An 18032-nucleotide genomic window follows, 5' to 3' on the forward strand; every position below is an offset into this window, starting at 1 on the left:
TGAGATGGTCGGTACACGGTCCGCGGCAGCGCCAGCAGGTCCCGGAAAGATGGTCGATGTACGGTCTGCGGCAGCGCCAGCAGGTCCCGGTGAGGATGGTCGTTACAACGGGCCGCGGCAGCGCCAGCAGGTCCCGACGAGGATGGAGGTTGCAGAAGGCCGCGGCAGCGCCAGCAGGCAGGACGATGGTTCACAAGAGCGGGCTACGGTAGCGCCAGTAGTCCGTCAAGGCTGAGTTCTCTCGGTGTCTCTCGACTCCAGGATACAACTGCCTTCCTGCTCCGGAGTTGCCCCAGTTATAGGGCAGGCGCCCTTTGATGTCCGGACCCTCGCACTTGGAGGTCGGAGGGCCCGGGATGAAGGTGTCCAGACACCCAGCAGGGGGTGGAGCCAGCGCCTGGGGGAGCTGGAGGCGATCGGCACCTGGCGGGGGGAAGAGCTCTTGACACTTCGTTCTCCCATTGACCTGCCAAGTGGTCCGCTCACCTCCTGGGTGGAGGGTGGTGCCGGGATGTCGGGGCCGGCCAGGCCCGGGGTTAGGGTCGGCCCGAGGCCACGCGGCCTCGTGGTGCAGGGCCCAAGATGGCGGCTTGAACCGGCCGGGGGAGCCGGTGGGGCTGGGCCCCGTGATGAGTAGAGGTCCGAGGGCAGAAGATCCGTCGGGAGAAGGGGTACAGGTGCTTTTCGTGGGTTATGCCTGGTGGGCCGGAGATCGGGCCCTGTCGTGCGGGGAGGGACCAAGCCCTTCGTGTGGCCTGTCCAACAGGGACTCTCTTCGTCGAGGCGGAAAAAGCGGGACAGGCCATCCGCGTTGGCGTGGTCTTGGCCTGGTCGGTGCTCCACAGTGAAGTCCATTCCCTGCAGGGAAATAGACCAGCGCAAGAGTTTTGGGTTCTCCCCCCGCATCTGCATCAGCCACTGCAGGGGTCGATGGTCGGTTTGTACTCGGAAGTGGGTACCGAAGAGATAGGGCCGGAGCTTTTTGAGGGCCCACACCACTGCGAAGGCCTCCCTCTCGATGGTGCTCCAGCGCTGTTCTCGGGCCAGGAGACGTCGACTGATGAAGGCCACCGGCTGGTCATGACCCTCGGGGTTTAACTGAGAAAGGACAGCTCCGATGCCGTGGTCGGAGGCGTCGGTCTGTACCACGAATTCCCGACTGTAATCGGGGGCCTGGAGCACAGGGGCGGTGCACAGGGCGGCCTTCAGCTTCTCGAAGGCCGCTTGACAATCGGGGGTCCAGTTAATCCGCTTCGGCTGGTTCTTGGACGTGAGACCCGTGAGGGGCCCCACGATGCTGCCGTAGTCTTTCACGAACCGCCGGTAGTAGCCGGTGAGCCCCAAGAAGGCTCGGACCTCGGTCTGGGTGACGGGGGGCTGCCAGGACTGGATGGCAGCAATCTTAAGTTGTAGCGGGGCCACCAGCCCGCTTCCCACTTGGTGCCCAAGGTAGGTCACAGACCCTTGGCCAATTTGGCACTTGCCGGCCTTAATTGTGAGGCCGGCCCGCTGGAGGGCCTGTAGGACCTCTTGGAGGTGACGGAGGTGGTCGGGCCAGTGGCGGCTGTATACAGCGATATCGTCCAGGTAGGCAGCGCTGAACTCTTCGAGCCCCGCCAAGACCTGGTTCACGAGGCGTTGAAACGTGGCGGGGGCATTCTTCATGCCGAAGGGCATGACCTTGAATTGGTAGTGGCCATCGGGGGTAGAGAAGGCTGACCGTTCCTGAGCCCTGGGTGTGAGGCCGATCTGCCAGTAGCCCGCTGTTAGGTCGAAGATACTAAGGTAGCGGGCGGCCCCCAGCCGGTCGATCAGCTCGTCTGCTCGGGGAATCGGATGAGCGTCGGTCCGGGTGACAGCGTTCAAGCCCCGGTAGTCGACGCAGAATCTCAGTTCAGGTGCGGTGCCGGGGGCAGCGGCTTTGGGAACCAATACAACCGGACTGGCCCAGGGGCTGTCCGAGGGCTCGATGACCCCGATTGTGAGCATCTTGGCCACTTCCTCCTGTATGCAGGCCCGTACCCGATCTGGTACGCGGTAGGCCCGGTGTCGGACAGGGGGACTGTCCCCGGTGTCCACGTCGTGCAAACACCAAGGGGTGACCCCGGGGGTGAGGGAGAACAGGGTAGCGAACTGCAGCAGGAGGTTCCGGCAGCCCTGGCGTTGCTCCGAAGTGAGGGCGTCAGAGAGCCGGACCCCGTCCACGGAGCCGTCATTCTCCTGAGTCTTCAGAAGATCCGGGAGGGGTTCGGAGTCTTCCTCTGCCCCACTGTCCGTAGCCATCAGGAGGCTGAGTTCTGAGCGCACAAAGTGTGGTTTGAGTCGGTTGGTGTGGAGGACCCGGAGGGGGTTCCGGGAGGTCCCCAGGTCGATGAGGTAAGTGACGGGGCTTTTGCGCTCGACCACTTTGAAGGGCCCCGTCCACTTATCTTGCAAGGCACATGGTTCGGTGGGGTACATCACCCATACTTGTTGTCCAGGCTCGAACTCAACGGAGGAGGCATTGTGATCATACCACCTCTTCATGTCCTCCTGGCTGGCCTCGAGGTTCGCCTTGGCCATCTCTCTGAAGCGCTGGGTCTGATTGCGTAGGGCCAGGATGTATTTGAAGACGTCTGGAGGGGTCTTTAGGGGGGCCATCTCCCAACCTTCTTTTACTAGGCTGAGGGGCCCTCGCACAGGGTGCCCGTACAGGAGTTCGAAAGGGCTAAAGCCGAGGGACTTCTGGGGAACTTCTCGGTAGGCGAAGAGGAGGCACGGGAGTAGTACATCCCACTGGCGACGGAGGGGCTCTTCCAATCCCCCAATCATCCCCTTGAGAGTGCGGTTAAAACGCTCCACTAGTCCGTTCCCTTGGGGGTGATAGGGGGTCGTGAATCTGTAGGTGACCCCGCATTGTTGCCAGAGGGACTTCATGTATTTGGATATAAAGTTCGTGCCTCGGTCGCTGACGACTTCTCGGGGGAAGCCTACCCGGGAGAAGATCCCCATTAGGGCCCGGCCAACCACCGGAGCTGTCACGGTCCGTAGGGGCACCGCCTTGGGGTAGCGGGTGGCATGGTCCACCAGTACTAAGATGAACCTGTGTCCTTGTGCCGTGCGGGGGTCTAGAGGCCCCACAATGTCTATCCCCACCCTCTCGAACGGGGTGGTGACCACAGGGAAGGGTTGCAGAGGGGCTTTCAGCTTTCGACCACTCTTCCCGCTGGCTTGGCATGTGGGGCAAGATCGGCAGTGGTTCAGGACGTCGTTCCTCATTTTCGGCCAGAAAAAGTGGGTCACTAGGCGGCTGTACGTTTTGTCCTGGCCCAGGTGTCCAGCCAGGGGGACATCGTGGGCCAGGTTGAGCAGAAAGTCTCTGAAGCGGAGAGGTACCACCAGTACTCGACCGGCCCCCAGCTCGGCGATTCTTTGCTCGCTGTATAGCAGGTCGTTATCCCAGTAGACCCAGTGAGTTCCGGTGGAGTCCCCTGCGTTCTGGGCGCTGGCTTGTTGGCGGAGTCCCTCGAGGGAGGGACAGGTCTTTTGTTCCTGGCGGAACTGTTCTTGGGTGGGCCCCCCTTCTTGACGCCACTGAGCCAGGTCAGGAAGGTCCTGGGGTTGCGCGTCCCCTTCGGTCGTCGGGTCTGGGAGGCTGGCCTCATCGTTGTCTTCTACTGGGGCGACCGGGGGCGGAGGTGCTGGCCATTCCGGTTCTTCTGATCGAGGGACGGCACGGGCGGCCATGGACCGGGTGGTTATGCAGGCCCAGTCCGGGAGGCCCAGCATCCCCAGGTGCTCTCTTCTCTCAACGGTGGCCCACGGGGAACTCTCGAGGTCATTCCCCAGGAGACAGTCCACGGGGGCATCGTCCCGGACCGTCACCTTCAACAGGCCGGAGACCCCTCCCCATTCGAATGGGACGCAGGCCATTTGACACATACTTTCAGAGTTGTCTGCCGAGCGGACGGGGCAGAGAATGTTCGGCAGGATCTGCTCGGGCTTCACCAGGTGACAGCGGACGGCCGTCACACTGGCGCCTGTGTCACGCAAGGCCTCGGCTCGCTGTCCATTAATGGTCACCCACTGACCGTATTTCCTGGTGTTAGCGGGTAGGGGAGCCCGCGGGACCATGTCTCTTCCCCCTAAGCACGCCAGGACCATGGCGGCCGGTTCCCACTCTTGCTGGGCCGGCTCATACTCTTCTGGTTCCTCCGATGATCGCTCTTCCCCCAGGGCGGCGGCAGCTACCTGGCGGGGCTTGGGTGTTTGGTTCTGCGGGCAGCTCGGGTCATTGGCGTAGTGGCCGACTCGCTGGCATCGGTGGCACGTGACGTTGGCTCGGACCCCAGGACGCCACGGGGGGCTGCCCCGGCCGGCCGGAGGCGGGGTGCTGGCCCCGGGTGTTGCTGGCAAGGCGTCTCTCCCTCGCCCCTGGCCCCCTCCTCCTCCCCGAGGACGGTGCTGGCCTTGGTTGCTTCTGTTCTGTTCGTGTGGCCCCCTCCGGCCCACTCGGGTGCTTTCCCATCGGTCAGCTTCGGCCGCGAGCTGCCGGGGGTCAGTCAGCTTACTGTCGAGGAGGTGCTGCCTGAGCTCGACGAAACAGTTGTTCGACAGGTGCTCCCATACCATAAGTTTAAAGAGTTGTTCGTAGGTGGTGACATGGCTCCCCTTTATCCAACCCTCGAAGGCACGGCTGAAATAGTTCACGTATTCTACCCAAGTTGTACCTGGGATCCGGGTGCAATCTCTGAACCTCTGGCGGTACATCTCGGGTGTGAGGCCGTAGCGGGTGAGGAGGGCAGCCTTCATGTGGTCGTAGGACGACATTTGGTGATCTGGGAGCTGCAGTAGGGCATCGCGACCCTCGTTGATAAACCTCCCCCAAAGTCCGGCTCCCCAATCACTCCGGTCGATCCGGTGGGAGGTCATGGCGATCTCGTAGGCTTTAAACCACTGTTGTATGTCGTCTTCTCGGACATACTCGCGGACAACATCCTTGGGGATGTGGACTTTTTTCTCGATTGGCCCCGGGGTGTGTGGTCGCTCAGGTACCCCCAGTTCTTTATTCTGTTTCCGAAGTTCTATCTCCGCTAGTTGGCGCTCGTGCTCGAGCGTTATTTTTTTCTCCTCCAGCTCTCTCTGTCTCTGCTTCTCTTCTCGTTCATCTCGGAGCCGCATATGCTCGAGGTTGAGTTTCTGTTCAGCTAACTTGAGTTCCCCATCCATCTTGAGTCGTGCCATTTCCAACTCGTGCAATCTGGTTCTTTCTCTTTCTCGGATCTCCTCCTGCGAGAGGCCCGTTCCCCGCTCCTCGGGAGCCGTGGCGTTCCCCTCTGGTGTGATGCTGCTTTGGTCGGAGGGTCCGGCGACCCCAGTTTCTGTCCACGACTCTAGGGCGTGCTTTAGATCATCCTTGGTACTCAGGCCGGTGGTAGCAATGCCAAGTTCTATGCAGAATTGTCTCAGTTCGCGGTGGTTGTATTCTTCTAATTTATCCATTTGGAATTTCTCGGTGGAGCTGCTATCTTTGGCTGACATCGTGTTTTTGTCGTGGGGTGAGCTACTCTCTGTACGATTACGCATTGATTCGGATCGCGCCGCTGGCCACCAATGTTAGAAAGGGTAGACGGACCGGGAGGGTCGGCCGGGGTCAGGAGGAGAGGTCTCCGGGGAGAGCCGTCTCCAGCGATCGTACAGACAAGTAACTTCCCCCCCACAGACAGATACCACACACGGATAAGGTTCAGTGTTCTTTATAAGCACTTCTTAAGGTACGGTTGAATGGTACAAGGAGGTCTGGACTCAGGGGTCCCCTCGATTCGAGTCTCTCAAAGCAGGGTAAGGGGTAGCGGGACAGTCTGTCTACCAGTCAGGTAGTTCGGATGAGATGATGACTAGCTCACAATCCTCGAGCTTGGTGGTTTAGTTGGTACGGGCCGCGGCAGCGCCAGCAGGTCCCGGTTGAGATGGTCGGTACACGGTCCGCGGCAGCGCCAGCAGGTCCCGGAAAGATGGTCGATGTACGGTCCGCGGCAGCGCCAGCAGGTCCCGGTGAGGATGGTCGTTACAACGGGCCGCGGCAGCGCCAGCCGGTCCCGACGAGGATGGTCGTTACAACGGGCCGCGGCAGCGCCAGCAGGTCCCGACGAGGATGGATGTTGCAGAAGGCCGCGGCAGCGCCAGCAGGCAGGATGATGGTTCACAAGAGCGGGCTACGGCAGCGCCAGTAGTCCGTCAAGGCTGAGTTCTCTCGGTGTCTCTCGACTCCAGGATACAACTGCCTTCCTGCTCCGGAGTTGCCCCAGTTATAGGGCAGGCGCCCTTTGATGTCCGGACCCTCGCACTTGGAGGTCGGAGTGCCCGGGATGAAGGTGTCCAGACACCCAGCAGGGGGTGGAGCCAGCGCCTGGGGGAGCTGGAGGCGATCGGCACCTGGCGGGGGAAGAGCTCTTGACACTTCGTTCTCCCATTGACCTGCCAAGTGGTCCGCTCACCTCCTGGGTGGAGGGTGGTGCCGGGATGTCCGGGCCGGCCAGGCCCGGGGTTAGGGTCGGGCCGAGGCCACGCGGCCTCGTGGTGCAGGGCCCAAGATGGCGGCTTGAACCGGCCGGGGGAGCCGGTGGGGCTGGGCCCCGTGATGGGTAGAGGTCCGAGGGCAGAAGATCCGTCAGGAGACGGGGTACAGGTGCTTTTCGTGGGTTATGCCTGGTGGGCCGGAGCTCGGGCCCTGTCGTGCGGGGAGGGAGCAAGCCCTTCGTGTGGCCTGTCCAACATGTCCTGAATCCCTCATGCCCCTGCCCCCCCTCAGCACAGAGGCTCCCATGTCCTGAATCCCTCATGTCCATGCCCCCCACTCCTCCTCAGCACAGCAGCTCCCTTGACCTGAATCCCTCCTGCTCCTGTCTGCCCCCCTTAGCACAGAGGATCCCATGTCCTGAATCCCTCATGCCATGCCTGCCTCCTCCCCCCTCAGTACATGGGCCCCCATGCTCTGAATCCCTCATGTTGCTTCTCCCCCTCAGCACTCCGGCTCCCATGAAATGAATCCCTCATGTCCCTGCCCCCACCACTCCTCAGTACAGAGGCTCCCATGTCCTGAATCCCTCAAATCCCTGCCTGACCTCGCCCCCCAGCATAGAGGCTCCCATGTCCTGAATCCCTCATGTCCCCCCCTGCCCCCCTCTACTCCTCACACAGGGGCTTCAATGCCCTGAATCCCTCATGCCCCTGCCCCCACCTGTTGGACAGGCCACACGAAGGGCTTGCTCCCTCCCCGCATGACAGGGCCCAAGCCCCGGCCCGCCAGGCGTGACCCACGAGAATCACCCGCACCCCGTCTCCCGACGGAACTCTTGCCCTCGGACCTCCATGCATCACGGGCCCAAGCCACCACCGGCTCCCTCGGCCGGGTCAAGCCGCCATCTTGGGCCCTGCGCCACGAGGCCGCGTGGCCTCCCCCGACCCTAACCCTGGGCCTGGCCGGCCCCGACATCCCGGCACCACCATCCACCCAGGAGGTGAGCGGACCACTTGGCAGGTCAATGGGAGAACGAAGCGCCAAGGACTCTCCCCCGCCAGGTGACGATCGCCTCCAGCTCCCCCAGGCACCGGCTCCACCCCCCGCTGAGTGTCTGGACACCTTCATCCCGGACCCTCCGACCTCCAAGTGCGAGGGTCCGGACATCAAAGGGCGCGTGCCCTATAACTGGAGCAGCTCCGGAGCAGGAAGGCAGTTGTATCCTGGAGTCGAGAGACACCGAGAGAACTCAGCCTTGACGGACTACTGGCGCTGCCGTAGCCCTATCTTGTGAACCATCGTCCTGCCTGCTGGCGCTGCCGCGGCCTTCTGCAACATCCATCCTCGTCGGGACCTGCTGGCGCTGCCGCGGCCCGTTGTAACGACCATCTTCACTGGGACCTGCTGGCGCTGCCGCGGACCGTACATCGACCATCTTCACTGGGACCTGCTGGTGCTGCCGCGGACCGTGTATCGACCATCTTCACCGGGACCTGCTGGCGCTGCCGCGGCCCGTACCAGCTAGACCACCAAGCTCGAGGATTGTGAGCTACCCACCATACCATCTCAACTACCAGACTGGTAACCAGACTGTCCCGCTACCCCCTTTTCCCATCTTGAGAGACTTGAATCGAGGGGACCCCTGAGTCCAGACCTCCTTGTACCTTTTCATCGTACCTTAAGAAGTGCTTATAAAGAACGCTAACTCATCTCCTTGTGTGGTATCTGTCTGTGGGGGGGGGAAGTTATTTGTCTGTACGATCGCTGGAGACGGCTCTCCCCGGAGACCTCTCCCCTTGTCCTCGGCCGACCCTCCCGGTCCGTCTAACATTGGTGGCCAGCGGCGCGATCCGAATCAACGCGTAATCGTACAGAGAGTAGCTCACCCCACGACAAAACCACGATGTCAGCCAAAGATAGCGGTTCCACTGAAAAGTTCCAAATGGATAAGTTGGAAGAATATAGCCACCGCGAACTTAAACAATTCTGCATGGAACTAGGCATTGCTACCACCGGCCTGAGTACCAAAGATGATTTGAAGCGCGCCCTTGAGTCGTGGGCAGAAACTGGGATCGCCGGATCCTCCGTCCAAAACAGTGTCGCACCAGAGGGGAACGCCACGGCTCCCGAGGAGCGGGGAACGGGCCTCTCGCAGGAGGAGATCCAGGAAAGAGAAAGGACCAGATTACACGAGTTAGAAATGGCACGACTCAAGATGGACGGTGAACTAAAGGTAGCCGAGCAGAAACTAAATCTAGAGCATCTGCGGCTCCGAGAGGAACGAGAAGAAAAACAGAGACAGAGAGAGCTTGAGGAAAAAAGAATAACACTCGAACACGAGCGCAAACTGGCGGAAATAGAACTTCGGAAACAGAATAAAGAACCGGGGGTGCCTGAGCGACCGCACACCCCAGGGGCAACCGAGAAAAAAGTCCACATCCCCAAGGATGTTGTCCGAGAGTATGTCCGAGAAGACAACATACAGCAGTGGTTCAAAGCCTACGAGATCGCCATGACCTCCCACCGGATCGACCGGAGTGATTGGGGAGCCGGACTATGGGGGAGGTTCGTCAACGAAGGTCGCGATGCCCTGTTGCAGCTCCCAGATCACCAAATGTCGTCCTACGACCACATGAAGGCTGCCCTCCTCACCCGCTACGGCCTCACACCCGAGATGTACCGCCAGAGGTTCAGAGATTGCACCCGGATCCCGGGTACAACTTGGGTGGAGTACGTAAACTATTTCAGCCGAGCCTTCGAGGGTTGGATCAAGGGGAGCCAAGTAACGACCTACGAACAACTCTTTAACCTTATGGTATGGGAACACCTGTCGAACAACTGTTTCGTCGAGCTCAGGCAGCACCTCCTCGACAGTAAATTGACTGACCCCCGGCAGCTCGCCGCTGAAGCTGACCGATGGGAAAGCACCCGAGTGGGCCGGAGAGGACCACACGAGCAGAACTGAAGCAACCAAGGCCAGCACCGTCCTCGGGGAGGAGGAGGAGGCCAGGGGCGAGGGAGAGACACCCTCCCGGCAACACCCGTGGCCAGCACCCCGCCCCCGGCCGGCCGGGGAAACCCCCCGATGCGTCCAGGGTTCCGAGCCAATGTCACGTGCCACCGATGCCAGCGAGTCGGCCATTACGCCAATGACCCGATGTTGGACAGGCCACACGAAGGGCTTGCGCCCCCCCTGCATGACAGGGCCCAAGCCCCGGCCCCCCAGGCACGACCCACGAGAATCACCCGCACCCCGTCTCCCGACGGAACTCCTGCCCTCGGACCTCCCTGTAGCACGGGCCCAAGCCACCACCGGCTCCCTCGGCCGGGTCAAGCCGCCATCTTGGGCCCTGCGCCACGAGGCCGCGTGGCCTCCCCCCGACCCTAACCCTGGGCCTGGCCGGCACCGACATCCCGGCACCACCATCCACCCAGGAGGTGAGCGGATCACTTGGCAGGTCAATGGGAGGACGAAGTGCCAAGGACTCTCCCCTGCCAGGTGACGATCGCCTCCAGCTCCCCCAGGCACCGGCTCCACCCCCCCCCCGCTGGGTGTCTGGACACCTTCATCCCGGACCCTCCGACCTCCAAGTGCGAGGGTCCGGACATCAAAGGGCACCTGCCCTATAACTGGAGCAGCTGCGGAGCAGGAAGGCAGGTGTATCCTGGAGTCGAGAGACACCGAGAGAACTCAGCCTTGACGGACTACTGGCGCTGCCGTAGCCCTATCTTGTGATCTATCGTCCTGCCTGCTGGCGCTGCCGCGGCCTTCTGCAACATCCATCCTCGTCGGGACCTGCTGGCGCTGCCGCGGCCCGTTGTAACGACCATCTTCACCGGGACCTGCTGGCGCTGCCGCGGACCGTACATCGACCATCTTCACTGGGACCTGCTGGCGCTGCCGCGGCCCGTGTATCGACCATCTTCACTGGGACCTGCTGGCGCTGCCGCGGCCCGTACCAGCTAGACCACCAAGCTCGAGGATTGTGAGCTACCCACCATACCACCTCAACTACCAGACTGGTAACCAGACTGTCCCGCTACCCCCTTTTCCCATCTTGAGAGACTTGAATCGAGGGGACCCCTGAGTCCAGACCTCCTTGTACCTTTTCATCGTACCTTAAGAAGTGCTTATAAAGAACGCTAACTCATCTCCTTGTGTGGTGTCTGTCTGTGGGGGGGAAGTTATTTATCTGTACGATCGCTGGAGACGGCTCTCCCCGGAGACCTCTCCCCTTGTCCTCGGCCGACCCTCCCGGTCCGTCTAACATTGGTGGCAGCGATGGGATCCGAATCAACGCGTAATCGTACAGAGAGTAGCTCACCCCACGACAAAACCACGATGTCAGCCAAAGATAGCGGTTCCAATGAAAAGTTCCAAATGGATAAGTTGGAAGAATATAGCCACCGCGAACTTAAACAATTTTGCATGGAACTAGGCATTGCTACCACCGGCCTGAGTACCAAAGATGATTTGAAGCGCGCCCTTGAGTCGTGGGCAGAAACTGGGATCACCGGATCCTCCGACCAAAACAGTGTCGCACCAGAGGGGAACGCCACGGCTCCCGAGGAGCGGGGAACGGGCCTCTCGCAGGAGGAGATCCAGGAAAGAGAAAGGACCAGATTACACGAGTTGGAAATGGCACGACTCAAGATGGACGGTGAACTAAAGTTAGCCGAGCAGAAACTAAATCTAGAGCATCTGCGGCTCCGAGAGGAGCGAGAAGAAAAACAGAGACAGAGAGAGCTTGAGGAAAAAAGAATAACACTCGAACACGAACGCAAACTGGTGGAAATAGAACTTCGGAAACAGAATAAAGAGACGGGGGTGCCTGAGCGACCGCACACCCCAGGGGCAACCGAGAGAAAAGTCCACATCCCCAAGGATGTTGTCCGAGAGTATGTCCGAGAAGACGACATACGGCAGTGGTTCAAAGCCTACGAGATCGCCATGACCTCCCACCGGATCGACCGGAGTGATTGGGGAGCTGGACTATGGGGGAGGTTCGTCAACGAAGGTCGCGATGCCCTGTTGCAGCTCCCAGATCATCAAATGTCGTCCTACGACCACATGAAGGCTGCCCTCCTCACCCGCTACGGCCTCACACCCGAGATGTACCGCCAGAGGTTCAGAGATTGCACCCGGATCCCGGGTACAACTTGGGTGGAGTACGTAAACTATTTCAGCCGAGCCTTCGAGGGGTGGATCAAGGGGAGCCATGTAACGACCTACGAACAACTCTTTAACCTCATGGTATGGGAACACCTGTCGAACAACTGCTTCGTCGAGCTCAGGCAGCACCTCCTCGACAGTAAATTGACCGACCCCCGGCAGCTCGCCGCTGAAGCTGACCGATGGGAGAGCACCCGAGTGAGCCGGAGAGGACCGCACGAGCAGAACCGAAGCAACCAAGGCCAGCACCGTCCTCGGGGAGGAGGAGGAGGCCAGGGGCGAGGGAGAGACACCCTCCCGGCAACACCCGTGGCCAGCACCCCGCCCCCGGCCGGCCGGGGAAACCCCCCGATGCGTCCAGGGTTCCGAGCCAATGTCACGTGCCACCGATGCCAGCGAGTCGGCCATTACGCCAATGACCCGAGCTGCCCGCAGAACCAAACACCCAAGCCCCGCCAGGTAGCTGCCGCCGCCCTGGGGGAAGAACGACTGTCAGAGGAACAGGAAGAGTATGAGCCGGCCCAGCAAGAGTGGGAACCGGCCGCCATGGTTCTAGCGTGCCTAGGGGGAAAAGACATAGTCCCGCGGGCTCCCCTACCCGCCAACACCAGGAAATACGGTCAGTGGGTGACCATTAATGGGCATCGGGCCGAGGCCTTACGTGACACAGGCGCCAGTGTGACGGCCGTCCGCTGTCACCTGGTGAAACCCGAGCAGATCCTGCCGAACATTCTCTGCCCCGTCCGCTCAGCTGACAATTCCGAAAGTCTGTGTCAAATGGCCTGCGTCCCCTTCGAATGGGGAGGGGTCTCCGGCCTGTTGAAAGTGACGGTCCGGGATGATGCCCCCGTGGACTGCCTCCTGGGGAATGACCTTGAGAGTTCCCAATGGGCCACCGTCGAGAGAAGAGAGCACCTGGGGATGCTGGACCTCCCGGACTGGGCCTGCGTAACCACCCGGTCCAGGGCAGCCCGTGCCGTTCCCCGACCAGAAGAACCGGAATGGCCAGCACCTCCGCCCCCGGTCGCCCCAGTAGAAGACAACGATGAGGCCAACCCCCCAGAGCCAACGACCGAAGGGGACGCGCACCTCCAGGACGTCCCCGGCCTGGCTCAGTGGCGCCAAGAAGGGGGGCCCACCCAAGAACAGTTCCGCCAGGAGCAAAAGACCTGCCCCTCCCTCGAGGGACTCCGCCAACAAGCCAGCGCCCAGAGCGCAGGGGACTCCACCGGAACTCACTGGGTCTACTGGGAGAACGACCTGCTATACAGCGAACAGAGGATCGCAGAGCTAGGGGCCGGTCGAGTACTGGTGGTACCTCTCCGCTTCAGAGACTTCCTGCTCAATCTGGCCCACGATGTCCCCCTGGCTGGACACCTGGGCCAAGACAAAACTTACAGTCGCCTAGTGACCCACTTTTTCTGGCCGAAGATGCGGAACGACTTCCTGAACCACTGCCGGTCCTGCCCCACGTGCCAGGCCAGCGGGAAGAGTGGCCGTAAGCTGAAGGCCCCTCTACAACCCTTCCCGGTGGTCACCACCCCGTTCGAGAGGGTAGGAATAGACATTGTGGGGCCCCTGGACCCCCGCACGGCACAAGGACATAGGTTCATCCTAGTACTGGTGGATCACGCCACCCGCTACCCCGAGGCGGTGCCTCTGCGAACGGTAACAGCTCCGGTGGTTGGCCGGGCCCTAATGGGGATCTTCTCCCGGGTGGGCTTCCCCCGAGAAGTCGTCAGCGACCGAGGCACGAACTTCATCTCCAAATACATGAAGTCCCTCTGGCAACAGTGCGGAGTCACCTACCGATTCACGACCCCCTATCACCTCCAAGGGAACGGACTAGTGGAGCGATTCAACCGCACTCTCAAGGGGATGATTGGGGGATTGGAAGAGCCCCTCCGTCGCCAGTGGGATGTACTACTCCCGTGCCTCCTCTTCGCCTACCGAGAAGTTCCCCAGAAGTCCCTCGGTTTTAGCCCTTTCGAACTCCTGTACGGGCACCCTGTGCGAGGGCCCCTCAGCCTAGTCAAAGAAGGTTGGGAGATGGCCCCCCTAAAGACCCCTCCAGACGTCTTCAAGTACCTCCTGGCCCTACGTAATCAGACCCGGCGCTTCAGGGAGATGGCCAAGGCGAACCTCGAGGCCAGCCAGGAAGACATGAAGAGATGGTATGATCACAATGCCTCCTCCGTCGAGTTCGAACCTGGACAACAAGTGTGGGTGATGTCCCCCACCGAACCATGTGCCTTGCAAGATAAGTGGACGGGGCCCTTCAAGGTGGTCGAGCGCAAAAGCCCCGTCACTTACCTCATCGACATGGGGACCACCCGGAACCCCCTTCGGGTCCTCCACACCAACAGACTCAAACCACACTTTGTGCGCTCAGAACTCAGCCTCCTGATGGCTACAGACAATGGGGCGGAAGAAGACTCCGAGCCTCTCCCTGATCTCCTGAAGACTCAGGAGAAAGACGGTTCCGTGGACGGGGTCCGGCTCTCCGATGCCCTCACCCCAGAGCAACGCCAGGGCTGCCGGGACCTCCTGCTGCGGTTCGCTTCACTGTTCTCCCTCACTCCCGGGGTCACCCCTTGGTGCTTGCACGACGTGGACACTGGGGACAGTCCCCCTGTCCGGCACCGGGCCTACCGCGTACCAGATCGGGTACGGGCCTGCATACAAGAGGAAGTGGCCAAAATGCTCACGATCGGGGTCATCGAGCCCTCGGACAGTCCCTGGGCCAGTCCAGTTGTATTGGTCCCCAAAGCCGCTGCCCCCGGCACCACACCTGAACTGAGATTCTGCGTCGACTACCGGGGCTTGAACGCTGTCACCCGAACCGACGCTCATCCTATCCCCAGAGCGGATGAATTGATCGACCGGCTGGGAGCCGCCCGCTACCTCAGTATCTTCGACCTAACAGCGGGCTACTGGCAGATCGGCCTCACACCCCGAGCTCAAGAACGATCCGCATTCTCTACCCCCGATGGCCACTACCACTTCAAGGTCATGCCCTTTGGCATGAAGAACGCCCCCGCTACATTTCAACGTCTTGTGAACCAGGTCTTGGCGGGGCTCGAAGAGTTCAGCGCTGCCTACCTGGACGATATCGCTGTATACAGCCGCCACTGGTCCGACCACCTCCTCCACCTCCAGGAGGTCCTACAGGCCCTCCAGCGGGCCGGCCTCACGATTAAGGCCGGCAAATGCCAAATTGGTCAAGGGTCCGTGACCTACCTGGGGCACCAGGTGGGGAGCGGGCTGGTGGCCCCACTGCAACTTAAGATTGCTGCCATCCAGTCCTGGCAGCCCCCCGTCACTCAGACCGAAGTCCGAGCCTTCTTGGGGCTCACCGGCTACTACCGGCGGTTCGTGAGGGACTATGGCAGCATTGTGGGGCCCCTCACGGGTCTCACGTCCAAGAACCAACCAAAGCGGATTAACTGGACCCCCGATTGTCAAGCGGCCTTCGAAAAGCTGAAGGCCGCCCTGTGCACCGCCCCTGTGCTCCAGGCCCCCGATTACAGTCGGGAATTCGTAGTACAGACAGACGCCTCCGACCACGGCATCGGAGCGGTTCTTTCCCAAGTGAACCCCGAGGGTCATGACCAGCCGGTGGCCTTCATCAGCCGACGTCTCCTGGGCCGAGAACAGCGCTGGAGCACCATCGAGAGGGAGGCCTTCGCAGTGGTGTGGGCCCTCAAAAAGCTCCGGCCCTATCTCTTCGGTACCCACTTCCGGGTACAAACCGACCATAGACCCCTGCAGTGGCTGATGCAGATGCGGGGGGAAAACCCAAAACTATTGCGCTGGTCCATCTCCCTGCAGGGAATGGACTTCACCGTGGAGCACCGACCGGGCCAAGACCACGCCAACGCAGATGGCCTGTCCCGCTTCTTCCGCCTCGACGAAGAGAGTCCCCAAGGAGATGGGTGACTCTGCCCGCCTTCAGCTGGGGGGGACGCATGTTGGACAGGCCACACGAAGGGCTTGCGCCCCCCCGCATGACAGGGCCCAAGCCCCGGCCCCCCAGGCGCGACCCACGAGAATCACCCGCACCCCGTCTCCCGACGGAACTCCTGCCCTCGGACCTCCCTGTAGCACGGGCCCAAGCCACCACCGGCTCCCTCGGCCGGGTCAAGCCGCCATCTTGGGCCCTGCGCCACGAGGCCGCGTGGCCTCCCCCCGACCCTAACCCTGGGCCTGGCCGGCCCCGACATCCCGGCACCACCATCCACCCAGGAGGTGAGCGGATCACTTGGCAGGTCAATGGGAGGACGAAGTGCCAAGGACTCTCCCCTGCCAGGTGACGATCGCCTCCAGCTCCCCCAGGCACCGGCTCCACCCCCCCGCTGGGTGTCTGGACACCTTCATCCCGGACCCTCCGACCTCCAAGTGCGAGGGTCCGGACATCAAAGGGCACCTGCCCTATAACTGGAGCAGCTGCGGAGCAGGAAGGCAGTTGTATCCTGGAGTCGAGAGACACCGAGAGAACTCAGCCTTGACGGACTACTGGCGCTGCCGTAGCCCTATCTTGTGATCTATCGTCCTGCCTGCTGGTGCTGCCGCGGCCTTCTGCAACATCCATCCTCGTCGGGACCTGCTGGCGCTGCCGCGGCCCGTTGTAACGACCATCTTCACCGGGACCTGCTGGCGCTGCCGCGGACCGTACATCGACCATCTTCACTGGGACCTGCTGGCGCTGCCGCGGCCCGTGTATCGACCATCTTCACTGGGACCTGCTGGCGCTGCCGCGGCCCGTACCAGCTAGACCACCAAGCTCGAGGATTGTGAGCTACCCACCATACCACCTCAACTACCAGACTGGTAACCAGACTGTCCCGCTACCCCCTTTTCCCATCTTGAGAGACTTGAATCGAGGGGACCCCTGAGTCCAGACCTCCTTGTACCTTTTCATCGTACCTTAAGAAGTGCTTATAAAGAACGCTAACTCATCTCCTTGTGTGGTGTCTGTCTGTGGGGGGGAAGTTATTTATCTGTACGATCGCTGGAGACGGCTCTCCCCGGAGACCTCTCCCCTTGTCCTCGGCCGACCCTCCCGGTCCGTCTAACACCCGAGCTGCCCGCAGAACCAGATGCCCAAGCCCCGCCAGGTATCTGCCGCCGCCCTGGGGAAAGAACGACTATCAGAGGAACAGGAAGAGTATGAGCCGGCCCAGCAAGAGTGGGAACCGGCCGCCATGGTTCTAGCGTGCCTAGGGGGAAGAGACATAGTCCCGCGGGCTCCCCTACCCGCCAACACCAGGAAATACGGTCAGTGGGTGACCATTAATGGGCATCGGGCCGAGGCCTTACGTGACACAGGCGCCAGTGTGACGGCCGTCCGCTGTCACCTGGTGAAACCCGAGCAGATCCTGCCGAACATTCTCTGCCCCGTCCGCTCAGCCGACAATTCCAAAAGTCTGTGTCAAATGGCCTGCGTCCCCTTCGAATGGGGAGGGGTCTCCGGCCTATTGAAAGTGACGGTCCGGGATGATGCCCCCGTGGACTGCCTCCTGGGGAATGACCTTGAGAGCTCCCCGTGGGCCACCGTCGAGAGAAGAGAGCACCTGGGGATGCTGGGCCTCCCGGACTGGGCCTGCGTAACCACCCGGTCCATGGCCGCCCGTGCCGTCCCCCGACCAGAAGAACCGGAATGGCCAGCACCTCCGCCCCCGGTCGCCCCAGTAGAAGACAACGACGAGGCCAACCCCCCGGAACCAACGACCGAAGGGGACGCGCAACCCCAGGACTTCCCCGGCCTGGCTCAGTGGCGTCAAGAAGGGGGGCCCACCCAAGAACAGTTCCGCCAGGAGCAAAAGACCTGCCCCTCCCTCGAGGGACTCTGCCAACAAGCCAGCGCCCAGAGCACAGGGGACTCCACCGGAACTCACTGGGTCTACTGGGAGAACGACCTGCTATACAGCGAACAGAGAATCGCAGAGCTAGGGGCCGGTCGAGTACTGGTGGTACCTCTCCGCTTCAGAGACTTCCTGCTCAACCTGGCCCACGATGTCCCCCTGGCTGGACACCTGGGCCAAGACAAAACTTACAGTCGCCTAGTGACCCACTTTTTCTGGCCGAAGATGCAGAACGACGTCCTGAACCACTGCCGGTCCTGCCCCACGTGCCAGGCCAGCGGGAAGAGTGGCCGTAAGCTGAAAGCCCCTCTACAACCCTTCCCAGTGGTCACCACCCCGTTCGAGAGGGTAGGAATAGACATTGTGGGGCCCCTGGACCCCCGCACGGCACAAGGACATAGGTTCATCCTGGTACTGGTGGATCACGCCACCCGCTACCCCGAGGCGGTGCCTCTACGAACTGTAACAGCTCCGGTGGTTGGCCGGGCCCTAATGG

Source organism: Triturus cristatus, chromosome 3_1, assembly GCF_964204655.1.
Source record: "Triturus cristatus chromosome 3_1, aTriCri1.1, whole genome shotgun sequence".
In the NCBI taxonomy this organism is placed as follows: domain Eukaryota; kingdom Metazoa; phylum Chordata; class Amphibia; order Caudata; family Salamandridae; genus Triturus; species Triturus cristatus.